Raw genomic sequence first — 13,961 nt, 5'->3', positions numbered from 1 at the left:
CTGAATTTATTCCTGATGATACAGAATTAACTTCATTGTTTATACAGTTACAAGAAATAATCAGGAATAGGACTCATCCTCTACATATAACACACATCAGGTCCCATAAGGGTCTGCCAGGTCCTCTAGCACAAGGCAATGATAAAATCCGTCATTTATTAGTAGGAAATGTGCTGGAAACCTCAGAATGTAGGGACTCCAGAGAGTGGTTGGTGTTTTCCTTATAATGTGTGGGATGACCCAAATAGTTTTACTTATGAATTTGATTCTCTCACTTTTGGGATAGTTGTTGCTAATCATTCCCAAAAAATTACCAATTTGCCAAGATTCATTATCTTTCCATAAGGAGGAAGTTTCCTCATTAGTTAAAGGTTCTATAATTTCTGTTGGGTTCCTTCCTGTCAGTCGATGAAGTCTTAATTTTCCTTTTAAAATCAAATCAGAAATATATATATATATGTATATGTATATATATACACACATATATATTTTAATTTTTAATTCTGTTTATGTGGTAGAAATATCCATTCTAATATCTTCCCTCTAGGTTAAGTGTATTCATAACTCAACTTCCTCTTTATCAGATCTCAAATGTGCCCATGTCTGTCCAACTGTCTGTCCAACTCCATGAGATGGAGCTCCAGATGTGGAAGATGGGAACCAGATTCTTGAAGCATGAACTCTACTAACTTTTGCTAAATTGCCTTCAAATGCAGGGAGAAGCTTAGCAGCTCTGTGGGTTGTTATGTGACAGAATTTTCCCTGGGGAGACATGCCCTACATGTCTATTCACCCCAGACAGGGATCCCATAACATACCAAAGTACAGATAGCAGCAAAGTGAGCCAGTGAGTGAACCGATGAGTTTTAGTGGGGAATATGGGTGAAGGGTTACTTACAGGAACAGATGTGGCTCAAAGACGGCCCTCCAAAGCCCATCCCAAGAGTCCTGGGGCACACTGCACATCCTGCAGGCGTCTCAAGCCAGGCCCGGTGTCTGTCCTCCTGCTGTCTGTAGATCCAGTGTAGAACTCCCAGCTCCCTCTCCAGCACGGTGTCTGCCTGCCTGGCACCTGTTCCCCGCCATGAGAACGCACTAAACTTGTGAAACTGTGGGTAATGCCCAATTCAGTGCTTTTTTTCATAAGCGTTTCCATGGTCATGGTGTCTCTTCACAGCAACAGCACTGACTGAGACAGAGGCAAAGCGCATCCCTTTGAGTGAAATGCCTACTTTATTCCTATCTCTGTCTTGGTCTCATGTAACATGTAGCCTTCTTCCTGTTTTCTGTTCATTTATATGGATGTGTATGTTCCTAGAGAGAATTTATGCATTTAACAGTATATGAAACCGCATTGTAACTATGATATATTTTTCTACTCCAAAGCTTTACAATTTTAAAAATGGTATTTGTTTACTAATTTGTGGGTTTGTGTATTGGTGTGTGTCTGTGTCTTTGTGATGTGTGCAACACTGTGAATGTGTGGAGGTCAGAGGACAACTTGCATGAGTTAGTTCTCTCTTTCCACCAAGAAGGTCCCGAGGATTGAACTCAGGCCATCATGCTTGGGTTCGCACCTTTACTCTCTGAACCATCTTTCCAGCCTGTCCTTTTTAAAGGAAGAGTCACAGTCATAAAATATGTTAATTCCTGAATCAGAGAATAAACATTTAAAAATGATTTTAAAAATAGATTCTATAGACATGTCTTTATTTAATTTTATGGAATTGCTTTTAAAAGAGGCTATACTAACTTGTATTTTATAGTTCAAAGGATGTCTTTAAATTTTTATTTTACGTGTGTGTGTGTGTGTGTGTGTGTGTGTGTGTGTGCATACATGCACGTGCATCGCCCCTACATGTACCTGTGGAGGGTAGAGGTCAATGCCAGCTGTCTTCTGATAACACTTCCCACTTTTTTTTTTTTTTTCCTTTTTGAGGCAGGGTGTCTTAGTTACTGTTCTGTTGCTGTGAAGAGATATCATGACCAAGACAACTTACTTAATAAAGTATTTAATTGGAAGCTGGCTTACAGTTTTGCTGGTTAAGTCAAGTCTGTGAAAGGAAATGGCCCCAAAGGGAAAGGCACCATGGCCTTGTTGGAGGAAGTGTGTCACTGCGGAGGTGGGCTTTGAGGTCTCGTATGCTCAAGCTACCTCCCAGTGTCCCAGACCACTTCCTATTGCCTGTGATATGTAAGAGTATCAGCTACTTCCCAGCACCATGCACATTACCATGCTCCCTGCCACTATGATATTAGACTGAATCTCTGAACTGTAAGTGAGCTACACCAATTAAATGTTTTCCTTTATAAGAGTCATGGTGTCTCTTCACAGTAATAGAAACCATAAGACAGGTTGGTAGCAGGGACTGGGGTATTGTTGTTACAGGTCTGTTTTTGTTTGAAGGAATATGGACTGAGAATTAGAAAAGCACTTGAACACCTTCAGTGCTGCTTAGAGGGCCATCCTAGTAGAAACATGGAAGACTGTGGCGCTGAGTGCGATTTGATGGACGGTGGGAGGCTGGCTCAAGAGGTTCCAGAGGAGAACACTAATATGTGGCCTGGAGCTTATTCTTACAATATTTTTGTGAAGAATGTGGTCGCCTTTTGATCTTGTCTGAAGAGTCTGCCTGAGGATAAAAGTTTTGGATTAATTTTATTGGAAATCTCCAAACAGCCTAGCATAGATTCTGTGTTGTGTTTATTAGTGTTAGCTCTGATGGAGATTTATAAAGGAACAAGCTGTTAAATTTAAAGAGAAAAGGGACACCGAAAAGTGGGATGGAGCTAAGTCCTGTGTTCAAAGAGATAAATGGATTAAGAAACTGAATAAAGGGACCAGTGACTTCAGGGAAAGATTCCTTGGAGCTGGATATGGTGGTGCACACCTTTAATCCCAGAGCTCGGATGTCAGAGGCTGGGTGTGGCCTTGTTGGAGGAAGTGTGTCACAGTGGACGTGGGCGTTGAGGTCTCATATATGCTCAAGATGCAGCCCAGTGTTCCAGGCCACTTCCTGTTGCCTGTAAGATACAGGAGTCTCAGCTCCTTCTCCAGCACCACGTTGTCCTGCATGCAGCCATGCTCCACCATGATGACAATGACTGAACCTCTGAGCTCTAAGCGAGACTCCCCTAGTAAATGTTTTCTTTATAAGTGTTGCCATGGTCATAGTGTCTTTTCACAGCAACAGAGACTCTAAGACACCATCACGGTGGGAAGCGTGGCGGCAGGTGTGGTACTGCCACAGTTGCATCTCATCTGCAAGTTAGACAGAGAGAGGGAGGGGAGGGAGGGGACGGAGAGGAGGGGGGAGGAGGGAGGGAAGGAGGGAGGGAGACAGACAGGGAGACAGGGAGACAGGACGTGGGTGGGTTTTTAAAACCCCAAAGCTCACTCCCAGTGACACAACTCCTCCAATAAGCCTCCTAATCCTTCCCCAAACAGTTCCACCAGTTAGGGATGAGCATTAAAATATATGAGCCTATGCTGGTGTCTGTGTGTCTGTGTGTGCATATGTGTGTGTGTGTGTGTGTGTGCGTGTCTGTGTGTGTGTGCGTGTCTGTGTGCGTGTGTCTGTGTGCATGTCTGTGTATGTGTGTGTATGTGTGTGTGCATGTCTGTGTGTGTGTGCGTGTCTGTGTATGTGTGTGTGCGTGTCTGTGTGTGTGGTGCAGCTCATTCAAACCACCACTCAGGGTCTCTTATGAAACCTGGAACTCATTGATTGGCTGGACTAGCTGGCCAGCAAACCCTGAGATTCTCCATCCTCTATCCCCTAGTCCTGGGCTTACAAATTTATGCTGTTGCGCCTGGTTTTTTATGGAATGGTGGGGTTCGAACTGCTGGTACAGCCAGAATTTTGCCCACTGAGTTAGTCTCACTGTAGCCAGGTTGTCTTCAAATTCACGATTGCCTTGGCTCAGTTTCACAGGTCCTAGGATACATGCATGTGTTATGCCTGGATGGAGGAGATTAAAAAAAAAAAACCCATGAAAGAATAAAATATTATCTAACTTTAAAGACCAGTGTATAGTGTATGTAATTCCGAACAGTGAGAATCCACAGGGTACGTTGGAGCTACCTGTGCCCCAGATACACAAGAGACACCAGGTAGGTAGGTTCTCACCAGTCCGGGTTCTTTGCCAGGAGGGCCCTTGGCTGAGCAGAAGTTGGAGAAGGTAGCTTTAGACTGTTTTTTTGAAGGGGGAGGTGGCGACTGGATGTTTCAAGACAAGGTTTGTCTGTGTAGCCCTGACTGGCATGGACCTCAGAGGTCCACCTGCCTCTGCCTCCTGAGTGCTGTGATTAAAGGTGTGCGCCACCACTGCCCAGCCCTTGGTATCTTTAGACTAAATACTCATGAATTCCTAAAGGGATTCTGTCTGTACGGCCCCTTGAACTTAACTGAAAAGCAAGCAAAAGTCACAAATTTTTGTTTGGTATTCAGTCTGTAGATGAAGCATTTAGAGAAACACATCTTGGAGATTTGTGGAATTATTGGTTGAGAAAAAAGAGACCATTTAGGTTCACAGAAATGGAAAGAAATAATTCCTTTTCTGACATGGCAGCAATTGTCAAGTGTCTGAAGAGTTAACGGGACATCTATATCTATGCCATCTATCTGTCTGTCTATTGTCTGTCTATCTATCTAATCTCAGAAATTTCAACTAATGAATTTGCTAGCTTCAAATTACCTTGGGTATTTTTTGAAAACAAAAACAAAACACAAAACAAAAATCCTCCGAACAAAAACATACACATCAATGACCAGCAGAGGGGGCCAAAGAGCGACTTTGTACCTAAGAAGTATCACAATTTTCATTTTTCTGAAGGGAGAGAGGTTAATTTATGCATATAATTGCACAGGTGTGTTGTTGCAGGAATCCTCAGAGCTGAGAAGGGAAACCCTTTTGCATACAAAACTACAGAATGATTCAGAAGACATTGTCCCTTCTCCAATTCCAAGCTCCAGAAACAGCCATTTTGGGAAGATGACTTGGGAAAAACATCATGCGTGAGCCAGCCATTTGACCACTGATGGGAAGACCACTATGTGTTTGTAAAGTAATTTGAGGACAGTTTTCTTTCCCACTGTATCTTTAGCTTTTCGCTAATGTCCACCTTTGTAGGGCAGTTTTTTTTTAAAACTGTGATACAGAGATTTCATGTTTGTTTTTAACAAATATAATAATGCTAAAAAAAAAATATGATACCTCCACATGACTGAAAACCCAAAAAACCTTTTCAATAGAACTTCAGGAGCCCCATCTTTGTCCCTCAGAGTTGGTGTATGAATCATTTATATGGTTTATCAGCAGAGGCATTGGCTGCTGCTGGTGTCCAGGGACAGGCAGAGGTTTCTATTTACGTTATGACAGATGAGGCTTGACTTGCATTCTTCATCCTCACTCCCTAACTTTCCTATTGTTGAGCCCTCCCCCTCCCCCATCAAGGCTGAACACGATGGCATCTCATCATAGGGAATGGGCTCCAAAAAGCCAGTTCATGTACTTGGGATAGGTTCTGGTACCACTGCTAGGCCCCGCCCCACCAACAGATCAAGTCACACAACTGCCACCCACATTCTGAGGGCCTGGTTTGGCCCCATGCAGGTTCCCCAGCTGTCAGTCATGTGAGCTCCCACCAGCTCATGTCAGCTGTTTGAGGTTTCCCCATCATGCTCTTGCCGCCCTTGTTCATAAGATCCCTCCTCCCTCTCTTCGGCTGAACTCCAGGAGCTCAGCCCAGTGCTTGGCTGTGGATCGCTGCGTCTGCTTCCATCAGTTACTGGATGTAGGTTCTATGGTGACAATTAGGGTCGTCACCAACCCGATTAAAGGGGAAGGCTGGTTCAGACACCCTCTCCATTACTGATAGCAGTCTTAGCTGAGGCCACCCCTGTGGATTCCTGAGACTTTCTCTAGCACCAACTTGCTCCCTAACCCCTTAATGGCCCCTTCTATCGCGGTATCTCTTTCATTGGCCTCCCCCTCCACCCCTCCCCCAACTCAGTCTTCTTGATCCCTCCCACTCCCATCCCCCATCCCCTCCCTTCTGTCTCCTGCCCCAGTTCACCCAGGAGATCTTAACTGTCCTCCCTTCCTGCTCTCCATGTGTGATCTCTTAGGGTCCCCCTTGTTACCTAGCTTCTCTGGGGCTGTTATGCTTTGCTTTACATCTAATATCTACTTACGAATGCACACATAATGAATACATACTGTGTTTGTCTTTCTGGGTCTTGGTTATCTCACTCAGGATTTTTTTTTTCTGCCTGCAAATTTCAAGATACCATTGCTTTGTTTTGTTTTGTTTTTTGTTTTTCCCTCTGAGTAATACTTCACTGTGTAAATGTACCACATTTTCTTTATCTTTTCTTTGGTTGAGGGACATCTAGGTTGTTTCCAGGTTCTGGCTATTACAAGTAATTCTGCTATGAACATGGTTGAGCAAATGTCCCTGTGATATGATTGTGCGTGATTGTGTATATGCCCAAGAGCGGTATTGCTGGGTCTGGAGGTAGATTGATTCCCAGTATTCTGAGAAACCACCAAAGTGGCCGTACAAGTTTGCACTCCCACCAGCAGTGGAGGAGTCTCTCCCCTCCTCTCCCCTCTCCTCCCCTTCCCTCCCCTCCTCTCCTCTCCCCTCCTCTCCCCTCTCCTCTCTTCTCCCTTCCCCTCCCCTCCTCTCCCCTCCTCTCCTCCCCTCCCCCTCCTCTCCTCTCCCCTCCTCTCCCCTCTCCTCTCTTCTCCCTTCCCCTCCCCTCCTCTCCCCTCCTCTCCTCCCCTCCCCTCCCCTCCTCTCCTCTCCTCTCCTCCCCTCCCTTCCCCTCCCCTTCCCTCCCCTCCCCTTCCCTCCCCTCCCCCCCCTCCTCCCCCTCCCCCCCCCCCCCCTCTCCCCTCCCCTCCCCTCCCCTCTCCCCCCTCCTCTCCCCTCCCTCCCCCTCCCCTCCTCCCCCTCCCCCCCCTCCCCTCCTCCTCCCCTCCCTCCCCCCTCCTCCCCTCTCCTCTCCTCCCCTCCCTTCCCTCCCCCCCCCTCCCCCTCCCCTCCCTCCCCTCCCCTCCCTCCCCCTCCTCTCCCCTCCCTCCCCCTCCCTCCCCTCCCCTCCCCTCCCCCTCTCCCCTCCCTCCCCCTCCCTCCCCTCCCCTTCCCTCCCTCCCTCCCCCTCCCCCTCCCCTCCCCCCCTCCCTCCCTCCCCTCCCCTCTCCCTCTCCTCTCCCCCTCCTCCCCTCCCCCTCCCCCTCCCTCCCCCTCCCCTTCCCTCCCCCCCCTTCCCTCCCCTCCCCTCCCTCCTCCCTCCTCCCTCCCCCCTCCCCTCCCTCCCCCCCTCCTCTCCCCTCCCCTCCCCTCCCCCCCTCCCTCCCCTCCCTCCCTCCCTCCTCCCCTCCTCTCCCCTCCCCTCCCCTCCCCTCCCTCCCCTCCCTCTCCCCTCCCCTCCCTCCCCTCTCCTCTCCTCCCTCCCTCCCCTCCCCTCCCTCCCCTCCCCCTCCTCCCCTCCCCTCCCCTCCTCCCCTCCCCTCCTCTCCCTCCCTCCCCTCCCCCCCTCCCCTCCTCCCCTCCCTCCTCTCCCTTCCCTCCCCTCCCTTCCCTCCCCTCCTCTCCCCTCCTCCCTCCCCCTCCCCTCCCCTCCCCTCCTCCCTCCCCCTCCCCCTCCTCCCCTCTCCTCCCCTCCCTCTCCCCTCCCTCTCCTCTCCTCTCCCCCTCCTCTCCCCTCCTCCTCCCTCCCCCTCCCCCTCCCCCTCCTCTCCCCCCCCCTCCCTCCCTCCCCTCCTCCCTCCCCTCCCACCCCCCTCCTCCCCTCCTCCCCCTCCTTTTCTCCCACCCCTTTATTTTTTGTTTTTTCTTGACAGGGTTTCTCTGTGTGTCTGCTCTGGCTGTTCTGAAACTTACTTCGTAGACCAGGCTGGCCTCCACAGAGATCCACCTGCCTCTGCCTCCCCAGTGCTGGGACTAAAGGCGTCTGCCACCATCACCTGGCTCAGAAATCTTTCTTATAGCATCTCTTGGTACTACTTTTTCAGAAGCTCTGGGGACAAGGATCTGTACATAAATCAATAGTCTTTAGATGCCTGTTGTGGTTGGGAAGCCCCAGGGGCAGTGAGGACTTCTCACTTAGAGAGACCACCATGTCAGAGTAACCCAAGTAGTGACGTGTAGTCTGGCTTTATCATGTCGTCTTTCACGTTTCCTTCCTGCTTGTGGGAATCACCTCGTAGCTCAGCTTTGTGGGTGGTGCCTAAAGGAGAAGGAAAGTGTGTTTGTAACATCTTCTCTTAAAGTGCATAACACAGGATTATTAATTGCAGAGGGTTTATACATGGGATATCAAGAATGCACACATCACACATAACCAAAATTCTCTACTCAGGAAGGACATTTACGTGATAAGAAGTTGTCATATGATTGTTAGATTTTAAAGCTATTGTTTTTAAATTGCTACACACATTTTTACATATTTATCAGTCACACGATGTCTTGATAAATGTATATTTTATGTGATAGTCTTCTCAAGTAGTTGTCTTTTTTTGACGCCAGAATTCAAAACCTTTTACTCTCGCTTTGTTTTGGGTTGTAAGTCATTGTTGCTGTGTGCACTCAGATGTCTGTCTGTGTTACATTTTTATACAAATATTCACGTGTACCAGGCATGGCGGCACATGCCTGTTTCCAGCGTTTGGAAGACTGAGGTAGGAAGATTGTGAGTTCAAGGCTGGGGTGAGCTACAGAGTAAGATCCTGTCTCAATCAACAACAACAAAACTTGTCTAACTGGACATGGATGGTGATTTAATCTGGTGATTCCAATGACACTCAAGAAATCGTTACCTTCTGGGAGACTGGCAGGGACAGAAAGGCCAGATTCCCGCTTAAAAATAAAGACTGAACACCAGGGGGCAGCAAAACACTGTCAGCAAAAAACTCACTCCCGCCCAAGACTTTTCCTGAAGAAAGGTGTGTGTTGGCTAGCTCCTACAAAGGGTTCCCCTGATTTGGAAATGCTTCTGTCTACACGATCTCACTCAAATCCGTGTGCTTTCCCCCATATCACCTCCGTGGCACCGTGATTTTCTCACGAAGTATACGTCACTCGCTGTAGTCAGGTTTCTGCACACTGATCCCTTCAGGGACTTCCTCTCTGGAGACTTCGAGTGCTGGTCCTCTGAGGGCACACCATGTCTTCTAGGGAAAGGCAGCCTCTCCACCTGTTAATGCAGAGTCTACCAAGACCCTTCCTTCCCTCAGGTGAGAGCCCTGGGGGTCATGTGAGCATGCTCATAGCAATGACCTGGTCTTGAAGGATGTCAAAAGCTAGGCTGTGTTTGGCTTTGCTTTTCACATGCTTTATTCTAGCCTTCTTTCATCTGCGTAAGATGGTACTAATTACCCAGGATATCTTCTCAGTCAATTCTTCCAATCCTCCATCCAGGTTGTGGGCAAAAAGATGTGCTACCCCTGGCTGTGTGAGACGGCCAGATGTTCTCATTTCTGGCAGGGAGTGGAACTTTCTATTTGAGACTCAAATGGCCTTGGTGCTGGGTGATGTTCTCTGGTAAGAACTTCTAGTGGAGGTACCAGCAGGGCCTGGAGTACCGGGTTACCATGGCGTCTCTCAGGCGTTGTCCAACCCCGAGTGAGCCCTGTAACCTCTTTTGCCTCATTTATAAAGTGAAGCCACTCTAGATATTGGTTCTTAAGCAAAATTGTGCCCCTGACTCTGATTTTAAGGAGATCTCCAGCTTCACCTTCTCGTACGGAGTCTCACATTTGGTGCTGGAGGTCTGTGGTATGTATTTGGTTATTGTGGTAGAGGAGGAGTGTAATTCTGGTTTGCTTCACAGGACATGGATATCTATGTTAGGCCATTGCTAGTATTCCCTTCCACTGTTGAGAGAGAGAGAATATCACAGCTATATAGTAGCGTGAACTTGGTTAGCTTATACTGTCATCATTACTCACTTTCTAAGCATCCTTGACTTGACCGTATGTGACAAAATGAGCCTCACCTGCAGGAAACAAGATCTGAGGAATGGGTGAAATTTACGCAAGTGGCTGAGTGATAGATAGGTGTCCTGGAAAGAATGTCCCAGCGCCAGCAACTGTCGCCTACTGTCAGGCTGATGTGGGTGAGGGAGTTGGCAAGGCGTTTCATTTCCTGTCCCCAGTAATTGCTACTCTTCAAAGGGAATTACGGAAACTCACTGCTCATCCCTGGGCTGAAGACTGGGGTTCAGTGAGATGCATAAAGCTCTGTGAACAGCGTGAAGAGCAATGCCACCTACCACAGCTTCAGTACCTCACCTAGCACATGGAGCCGGTCAGTGAGAGTTCGCGGCCTGGGAATGAGCTCTTGGGATTTTCTCTTTCGCTTTCGGAGGACTGCAGCCGCGTCACGCTTTAGTTCTCCAAAGCTGCCGCTCTGAGGAAGCGTCCATCTTAGTAACGCTGTCCCCTGTGCCTGCAAGTGTAAGCTGGGCTTCAGAGATAAAGAACTTCCACTCCGTTTACTTGGGAGTGGCCTTCTAAGGAAACGTGGGGTGGGGGTGGGGGAGGAAGACAGGGAGGGAGGGAGAGAGAGGGAGGGGTATGCAGAAACGCTGACCACCCTGTCCTTGTCGCCATGCCCCTCCCTCCACGCCAGGAGACTTCCTAGCTCTGTCTTGGGCCTCAGATTAAACTTTGAGACAATTCTTTGTATGTCCGGATACCCTGCTTCCTTTCCACAGCAAGGGGCAGGTGTTTATGAAGGACAACACTAACAGCTTATTTACTGAGGAGGCCTGGGATCACACTGACCTAGGAAATGAGTCTCACTCTACTCTCTCTCTCTCTCTTTCCTCTCTCTCTCTCTCTCTCTCTCTCACACACACACACACACACAGACACACACACACACACACACACACACACACACACACACACACACACGAGGAGTCTGGCATACTGACTCAAAGGAAACAGACAAGCTCTTCAGGGTTACTTGTAGTGCCGACATTTTATTTATTAAGGTAAAAATCCACAGCACAGCCAGGCTAAGAATGACTGTTTGGACACTACTCTCTCCACCGGGCCTTACGCTTACATTGGACTTCGCCTAAAATCCAGCATCGAGGTGAGACGTCTTTGTTCACACCGTGAATCCCGTTCCTCCAGGGGCTTCTGATGTAAGAGCTGTTTCTGAGCGTGCCTTGATTTGAGCTTGACATAAGGCTGCATGGTGCTGTGTCAGGGCCACCTTCTGCCCTGGCCTCTCTGTGAACACACAGGGGTAAACAAAGCTCTGTAAGGAAAGGACAGTTAACGACACACGGAGCTCTTACTTTTGGGTGGGAATTCCTGGGTGCCTTACTCGAACGTTGCTGGGTTCCGTCTGCTGTTGGCTTAGGAAGCCACACAAGGAGTAAGGACTCAGCATGCAGAGTTGGGTATCCGCAGCAAATGCCGATGAGTGCCCGTGTCACCGGGGCCCCTGCCCAAGCCAGCGCTCTGCCCTTCCTACGTGCTGGCTGACTACTCCAGTCCCTAGAGTCCTGACCGAGCAATTGGAAGCTCTGGTCCTTGTACCGGGGATGGATGCCACACTGCCACGCTGAGCAGTTTTTGTCTCATATTCGTCAGAGTCCTCTACAGTTTCTCTTCTGTCAAAATTTTAGCACAGTGCTCAGCCTGAGCCTCGTTGTGAGGACAGTGGGCAAAAGATGCTACTGTCCCCTACTCTGTACACCTTGAGACAGGGTTTCTCTGTGCGGCCCTGGCCGTCCTGGAACTCACTCTGTAGATCAGGTTGGCCTCCAGCTCACAGAGATCCGCGTGCCTCTGCCTCCGGAGTGCTGGGATTAGTGGCCAGCTAGTTTTTCTGTGTGAACAATGTAGTAACTAACCACTGGTGTTGAGTTTGTGTTTTGACATAGGCAAACGGGAAGGATTTAAATATGGAGTCACGTCAGTTGTATGGATTGCAAAGTTCCTTTTTGAAGTGGCTAAATGCTCCGTTTTAGCTTCCTTCAGGCATGATGTGTGCCACAAGGTCTGCTGTGGTGTGTAGGGTCACTTTCGAGACTGTCATGAAGATCATCACCTTGTCCAACTGAGAAGGGAAGTCACCCAGGACCGGTCTGTGTCTGGGCTACTCTTTCCAGGTTTCTGGGCGTCTTGTCAATCATGTTTGCTGTCCTCATTGTGTCCCTGATATATTTACAAACTCTTGTATTGCATCCATTTTGTCCTTTTGTTCATTCTGTTTCTTCTGATTGATCTTCTAGTCTGAGATGTCTTTCTTCACCCTGACAGCATCCAATCACTGGTGTTTATTTTGATTTTTGTATTCTCCAGTTTCTGAATTTCACTAGTTCCTCTCCAAAGGCTGTGTTGTTACTGACTGCCTTTTCTAAATCCCTGGTGAATTGTTTCGATCTCTTTGAATGCAGTGATCATAATTTCAAAGTCTTGTCTGCAAATGTCATCATTTGGACTACGTAACTACACATTTTATCATTTTTCCTTGTTCACATTTCCCTGTCTCCTTGATGCCTTCTTGTAATCATACCGTTTCGTATATTTCTCTAATGAGCTCTCACTTAACCCAGGCTAGTCTAGAATGTGTTGTGTAGTCTAGGTTGACCCTGAACTCATCATTCTCCTGCTTTTGCTTTCCAGGGGCTGGAATAGAAGCCGGTGTCCATGCCCGTGTGCTGGACACGGGATTTGAAAAACTTGCAAACATGATTTGAGACTTAATACAATATCTTTTTGGGAGGGGAGTGCTTTCACAGGGTGCTTGGAGGTGTTTGGACACAGAATCCAGCATCATGTTAGTTGAACTGAGAAATGGAGACCCTGCAGGGAAGCTTCGAGCTGAGCAGGTTCAAGTGTAGTCTGTGCTGGTTTCCAGAATGCTGCCCTCAGGAAGCCCCCGCCCCCCAGCACACTGCCACCTCCCTGGAGGCTCTGGACTTAGACTACCTTTCCTTCCTGTTATCCTCATGAAATGTCAAAAGCTCTGTCTGCCTTTTGTCTGCTTCTTAGGGGCAACCACAGCCCCAGATGTGGGTCCAGCGTCTCTGAATTTCCAATTTTCACTAGATCTCTGCCAAGTCATTCCTCACTCTCTCCATAGCTATTTGATCCTTTTATGAAAATATTTTCATATGTTTCATCTGACTTTAAAAGTTGTCTTCAGAATTCTCCAGTCTGATGTAAATGGAAATAGAGTTTGGGAGAAGATCTATGGAGGTTGGCTTGTGTTTGTTTCCAAGGGAAAAACTTGCTGTTGCTTTCTCCTAAGCCCATCAGAAGTCAGCTCCGAGTTCACCAGAAGCCCCCTAACTTCCCAGAGCCTTGCTGTGACACAGGAAACCTGCCACTGAGGACCTGTGATCCCAGGGTCCTATGTCACACAGGCAAGGACAGTGCATCTTAGCGGTTCACAAGACAGCCTTCATCATGGTGCCCTAACTGTCACCCTGTGAGATGTGAGGAAAGGACCTGCTGGAGTTTGCACGCACGCACGCACGCACACACGCACGCACGCACACACACACACACATGCTGTGTCCTCGCCAGACCTGAGCTGGGGCGCATGCACACACTCTCTCTCTCTCTCTCTCTCTCACTGTGTCTCTCCAGACCTGAGATGTGAGGAAAGGACCTGCTGGAGTTCACACGCACGCACGCACGCACTCTCTCACACACACTCTCTCTCTCTCTCTCTCTCTCACTGTGTCTCTCCACACTTGAGCTGGGGCACACACACACACACACACACACACACTCTCTCTCTCTCTCTCTCTCTCTCTCTCTCTCTCACTGCCTCGTGCTAAGACCATGGGTGGTTATTTTTGAATCCTTGCAAGTGTTTCTTCCACTGGCGCCTGCTTTAAAGTTCTAGCATGCCATGGGTCAGAGCAGAGGGAGTTACATGGACTCTTGGTCCCACCTGGGCTGAATACATTTGGGCTGGA

This window comes from Phodopus roborovskii, unplaced genomic scaffold (assembly GCF_943737965.1).
Source record: "Phodopus roborovskii unplaced genomic scaffold, PHOROB, whole genome shotgun sequence".
NCBI classification, from domain to species: Eukaryota; Metazoa; Chordata; class Mammalia; order Rodentia; family Cricetidae; genus Phodopus; species Phodopus roborovskii.
This window is presented reverse-complemented; position numbering follows the sequence as displayed.